Source organism: Pituophis catenifer, unplaced genomic scaffold (assembly GCF_029215685.1).
Source record: "Pituophis catenifer annectens isolate HBS135680 unplaced genomic scaffold, rPitCat1.0.hap2 SCAF_3, whole genome shotgun sequence".
NCBI classification, from domain to species: Eukaryota; Metazoa; Chordata; class Lepidosauria; order Squamata; family Colubridae; genus Pituophis; species Pituophis catenifer.
This window is the reverse complement of record NW_027256883.1, coordinates 128,904,476-128,911,428: the sequence shown is the minus strand read 5'-3', so window position 1 is coordinate 128,911,428 and position 6,953 is coordinate 128,904,476.

Here is a 6,953-nt window from a genome sequence, read left to right as displayed (position 1 = left end):
GAGCGCCCCTCGGAACGGCGAGCTCTCCGGTGGCGGCGGCGGCGGCTGCAGGAGCAGCAGCAGCGATGGCAAGAGCCCCGCCGCCCAGCCGGATTCACCAAAAGCGGCGCCAGCAGCAACGGGACATGCTCGGGGAAGGGAGAGCCGAAGCCGGCTGCCCTGGGTTGCGCTCCAGCCGCCGCCGCCGCCGCCGCCGCTTCTGCTGCTGCTGCTGCAGCCACCAGAGACTCCTTCCCCGCCGCCGCCCGCATGGGATGGGGAGTGAGCACGCGAAAGGAGGAAAAGGAAAGAGCGACGGCTCCGGGACCCAGCGACCCGCGGGAGTGGCGGAGGAACCGGCCGGAGGGTGGGGTGGAAAGGATTTCTTCGCCTCCGTCCCGCCCTCCGGCGGCTTAAAGGGGCAGGACCCGGTTTCCAGGCAGCCGGTGCTGCGGTGGCAACCACGTTACCACGGGCTTTGTTACATACGCACCTGGGCTCGGGCCGAGAAGCGACGCCTCCGAAGGGCTGTCCCCGGATGGCACCTGAGGCCGCCTCGCTTCATCTGCCCCGCCAGGTTGCGAAAGAAGAGCAGCTCGATTCTCCCCTCTCACTTTCCTCAGCCTCCGCGCTATTGGGGGTGGCTGGGTTAAACCATCGCCTTGTGCCAGAATTGATAGGAAATAAAAGGCTGAAATTTTTTTAACTTACTTTTTTTTTTTTAATTTGATTTATATTCCGCCCTTCTCCGGAGACTCAGGGCGGCTTACAATGTGCTCAGCAATAGCCTTCATCCTTTTTGTATATTTTATACAAAGTCAGCTTATTGCCCCCACAACTGGGTCCTCAATTTACCTACCTTAGAAAGGATGGAAGGCTGAGTCAACCTTGAGCCTTGGCGAGATTCGAACCTGCAGTAATTGCAGGCAGCTGGTCTTAATAACCAGCTTAATAACAGGGTGCCTTAAACCACTGTACTACCAAGGCTCTACTTACCTCTCTTCCCCCCACCCCCACCCCCACCCCATATGCAAAACAAAAGATCACTTGGAGTTAAGTAAGACCTTTAATGATGTTTGCTTCAAAATGCTGGAGAAACTTAGCCACTCGGTTCCCCTACCTTTCAAGGCAGGCTTGGCATTTAACTAGTTCTAGTCCATCTCAGTAACAGATGAAGTGTCTTCACACAACCGGCAAACTATGATTTAGGTTTTAAGGATTGGATTCTGAAATATTTTGCTAAAATGGCATATTTGCCAAATCAAGGAACAAAAGCATGCCCCCCAAACAATTTTGTCCTGTTTAGTTTTGTTTTATTCTTGGTTATTTTCTGTGAGTTTGTATTTTATTCCTTGAATAAAAAAATGGGGGGGGGGAATATGTCAAGTTACTTAGCCATGTAACATATCATGATCTTGTTCACACATCATGATCTGTTCTATACCATGGTTTATAGATCACAATTGCTGTGTTCATACAGTTGGCTAAGCCACAAACAAATCATAGGTTAGTTGATTGAGCCAAACCATTATATCCCTTGATTTATAGTTTATAACAAAACGATGCCCCTTTGCCTTAGTACATGTTCATACCTAAGTCTTATTCAGCCATAGGCAAAGGAAAGATTATTTCACTGCTTGATACATGGAAAAGTGGAAGTCACCATGAAGTTTTAAGATGCTGTCAGGAATATTTTCAATATCCCACAAAGAAGACATGATTTTTGTGTAAGCAAATAGGTTCCTTCAAGTGTCTTGGAATGGATTCTTCTACACATAGCTCACATTTCTTATTTAGCTGATGATTAACATTAACCCATAGTGAAAATAACAGCAACTGATTATTTTATCACAATCAACACATTACACGACTAGAGTAAAGTTAGGTCCCATGCCTTGCATCACTAAAATTATTGTATGAAAATAGGCGAACAGGATAACCTGCAATTTCAGAAATCTTCAAGTAGAATGACTCTTGGATTTACTTGGGCAGCAGACACTTCAAAAATGATTTGGAAAAAAGTATTGTTGACTTTTTACAAGCACCACACTTCTCTCCCATTCATTAAGGAAGGCTATCTGTTTTTAGATTTCTGAATTAGCCTTTTTAAAAGCATATTTTTCAAGCTAATGTAAAAATGTAAAAAAATGCTCTTTTTCCTGGGGACAGATAAAGAATTAAAAAGGGGAAGAATAGTGGAAAGGTGGAAGGGAAATAAGGTATATACAGTATTAGTAGATATAAGGGAACTGTATTATTAATTGTGAATGTAAGAAGCGAATATGATGATGTTTATTGTTTATTGTAAAACAACAGCAGATGAAATATGAAGTGGCAATTTGGTTTAATTATGAAAATAACTGAAATCAAGAGACAAAATTGAAATGATAAAAAGTGTGATGGGGATTTTAAAAAAACATGTAAATGATGAAATAAAAAAATTAATTGATGCCACACTAAGAAATCAGGAATTAAGGGTGGATAGTGATATTGCTTATGCACTAAGCAAGGGGAGGGGGTTGTAGAGATGGACCTGGGGGGGTTCATATAGCCACTGGGCGGGATGATGGGTTGTTTGGGTGCAGCAGAGGGATCACGGAAGGAAATTTGTCTGGGGAACAACGAGGTGTTGGGAAGGGCAGTGCAATTGAAATAGTGAGTGGGAGGGGCAGATACGACGGGCGCAGGGGACCATATCATGTTCCGGGGGTGTGCATACGCTGTCTATGAGCGATTGCGCACTCCGGCCCCCAATGCGCGACTCGGGTCCTGGGTTTCACAGAGCCTCAGGCCCTGGGTCCGCGGCTGATGTTATGTAATGCCAGGTCTGTTGTTAACAAAGTCCCCCTCATTTGTGATCTTATTTTGGAGAGGGGTGCAGACCTGGCAGGTATTACGGAGACCTGGTTGGGCCACGAGGGGGGGTTCCCCTCGTTGAAATGTGCCCACCAGGTTTCTGTGCATTTCACCAGCCAAGGGCCCAGGGGAGGGGTGGGGAAGTGGCGGCAATTATTAGGGAAAGTCTTAGTCTGAGGGAGACCACTGTTCCTCAGATAGCCGGATGTGAGTCCCTCCTAGTGAAGTGGAGCTGTGGGAGGCAGATGGGTTTGCTGACTACGTACCTGGCTCCCTACCACGTGGCGGCGACCCTGCCCGAGCTGCTCGACGTTATTGCCGGGGTGGCGGTTGATACCTCCAGACTTATTGTCATGGGGGATTTCAACCTGCCATCTGCAGGTGAGGCGTCAGAGGTGGTTCGGGAGTTCATGGCTTCCATGGTGGCCATGGACCTGATCCAATTAGTTTAGGGCCCCACTCACACAGGGGGACACACTCTGGACTTGATTTTCATCTCTGGTCAGTGGTTGAATGATCTTGGTAGAGGGGATTTAGACATTAAACCCTTGTCATGGACAGATCATTCTCTTCTTCACTTGGACTTTCCTGCCGTTTCCCCCCGCCGCAGGGAGACGGAACCAATTAAATGGTTCCGTCCCAGGTGCCTGATGGATCCCGAAAGGTTCCTGACGGAGCTTGGGCCATTTCCTGAGACCCTGGCACACAACTCAACTGAGATGAAGCATTGGAAAAGAGGCCTAGCAAGCATTTGGAGGACTAGTCAATCCGATTCCAACCGGACACTGGTGAGGTCTTATATCAAGACCTACCTAGTGGCGATAAAAGCGGCAGAATCTAACTATTTTTCCACTCTTATCGCATCTGCAGAGAACCGCCTAGCCGCCTTGTTTAGGGTGACCCACTCCCTTCTTCGGGGGGGAGTGCGGGAAGATCCCTTGCAGGGTCGAGCTGAGGATTTTGTGCAATTCCTGCATGATAAAGTCGCTCGGATTTGGGAAGGCTTGGACTCCGACTGGGTGAGTCCAGGGGAGGAGACGAGGGTAGGTCTTGAGAATATTATCTGGTATAGATCAGTGGTGTCAAAATGGCAGCCCACGGGCAGGATGGGTCACACGCAGGCCACACCCACCCCAGTTCCGGGAAGGGGAAAAACGTTGTGATACATCACATAATGGCAATGTGACGCCACAAGTTTGACACCCATAGTATAGATTATTAGTTCTCATTCATTACATATGACAAGAGTTCTTTCAGAAATGCACATAGAAGAGACTATAATTTCTAAAATTATGGTAGTTTATGTAAATCCACCACATCTGGTGACACTTCTGAAAGGTCTTTGAAGGGCTATGGCACCTTTTCTTGAGTCTTCTTTCATGAACTGAAGAGAGGTGCTGCCCTCACACAAAACTAACGCATCTCTTCCAAATAATTAGTGAAGTCCGAGTAGCAGGGCCCTATTTTTATATGGCATGATGCTGTTTTCCATTCCTTTCCATGATTTGTGCTGCATGAGGAGTACAGTATGTTTAATTAGTATTGAACAATATCTGATCCATGGCTTATAATTATTTTATGTGGGTTGTAAGGCTGGGCAGCACAATTTTCAAAAGGGAGGTTTTCAGTGCACACAGAGCACTTGTCTGCAACTCTTTAAAACTAATGCATATTTTCCTATAAGAATTGTGTGTGTTACTGATAGATGCCATGTTTACACCTCTGCACACTTCAAATGTTAGTACATTACTAAAACTACCTAGAGTCACTATATCAGTGAGATGGGCAGCATACAAATTTAATAAATAAATAAATAAGCATTATCACTCCATTATAAATATGGGAAACTCTAGCTTCCTTTTTTCTGTCCCATAAATTAAATAAAGGCATTATCAGGCAACCAACCTATATTTTTGGATTCCAAGCATTCAAATTGATCGTGTGCAGGATGGTTTAAAAGTAAACTCTTATGAACTGAGTGAAATTGAATTTCATGTAAAATTGCATAGGATGCTTTTTGACTATTTCAAATTAACATCTTGCACATAAGTTCATGAATGATACTAAGGATGTAACCACTGTTATGGTAGTTACATGTGATAAATATATATATTCTGTCAACTGATCAAACATCAGTCTAGCTTTGTGTTCAACCTTGAAGAGCAGAGAAGAAATACAACCTTTTAAAGTTAGGTATGGTACTATGATCTTACAATTATTACTGAGTTCTCAGAAGTTACTTTTTTCAAATTTTTTATGACGACCTAAATGGAATGATAGCAATAATATTTCTTTTACAATACAAATGTTAGAAAGTATTTTTAACCCATAGTATAGGACAGTGATGGCTAACCTTTTTGCCGTTGTGTGCCAAAAGCGGGCGGTTGAGTGTGCACGTGCCCACACCCATAATTCAATGTGTACTGCTCCCGTGCATGCACACACAATCCCCCCCGCGCTCCCACCACTTTTGGCCCACGATGGCATGGTGAGTCCAGTAGGCCTGTTTTTTGCCCTCCCCAGGCTCCAGAGGCTTTCTAGGAGCCTGGGGAGGGCCGAAACAGCCTTCCCCACCCTCCCTGGAGGCCAGAAACGGCCCATTTCCCGATTTCCGGTGGGCCCAAAAGGCCTGAAAATCAGCTGACTGGCGTACGCATGCACACTGGAGCTAAGCTAGGGCAACACTCGTGTGCTGACAGATATGGCTTCGCCATCATGGGTATAAGAAGATACTTTATTCTGGGTGCTATCCCCAAGGAAAACCACAGAGGAACCTAGCAGATTAAAAGTTAAAATTATAAGAACTTTTCAAGAACTTACTTATTTTTCCCTTAGGCCTTCCAGATACTTGTCTTCACAATGTCAGTTACAAACTGACCAGCATAAGCACTAAGAATACTGATCAGGCATAAGAATCTAGATTCTGTGGCATCTGATTGGTCTGTTTTTACTCTGGTTCAGGTCAAACATCATTCTATTTTAGAGTAATAATTTAGATGACTAAAACTGTCAGTAATATTCTTAATCTGAATGTATCAATGAGTCCACATTATGGAGAAGACAGTGAAAATGAATGGTTACAAGGACATTTTCCTCAGAAAACTTGATTTTTGTGTTATTTTCTTTAATATTATAACGACATTAATAATTATAACCATTTTCAGATTCAACTATTAAATATTACTTTCAAAAATATCTTTCTATTTTCTTTGTTCAGTCATTCTATTGTAGCCATTAATTACATTATTTGTTTCATATTTGTAAAAGATAGCAGTTAACATTTCACTTGTGATTATTGTATAGCTCATTCAATTGGCACAAATATTGCATTAATAACCAAAATCATATTTATATAAATAACACTATATTTATAAAACAAAGTTTGCAATGCTTTGCTGACTGTTCCATATATCCCAGCCCAAAGTTCTTTTTTAATACCTCTTGGCAAAATCTTAGGAGTGCCATCTGCTGGTGTATTGAAAATTGGGCAAATTATTTAAATACAGTAATGAGGCTCGTGATGCACTTTACTTCCATTCATTATTTTCTCATCTAAAATGGGTCAACAGCACTATGCAGAAAAACACTTCCATGGATTTAGTAAGCAGGCTAAGATTCTTTTCCTCCCATTTTAGGATTATGCACAATAAATATAATGACTTTTAAGACATGCCGAGTTTCACTAAAGTAATCCACTCTATTACAGTATCATTTAATTTGTATAAATGTGGTTCAGAGTCTCCAGCATCTGAATAAGCCCCATCCTTATAAGCCAAACAAGCTTTGGTTTTTAACTGCAGTAAAAAGCATTAGCTCCAGTTGATGTTTATTGCATGGATGTATTTCTGGTTCTTCTTCTGTAGGGTCTAAAGCAGAGATTTACAGAACTCACTCTTTCTCTCTACATATAATTAAAGGGCTGTTGACTAGGCTAGGAAATTAAAACATCTTCGAAGAATGCAGTGGCAAACCATTTCTGTAACACTGCCAGGCAAACCATAGATATACAGTCTCTGGAAGATGAACTGAAGAACAGTGTAGTATAGGAGTTAAAGTAACAGAATAGAACAGGGAAACTTGGTTTCAGCTTTACCCACAACCATGGAAATTCAGTAACC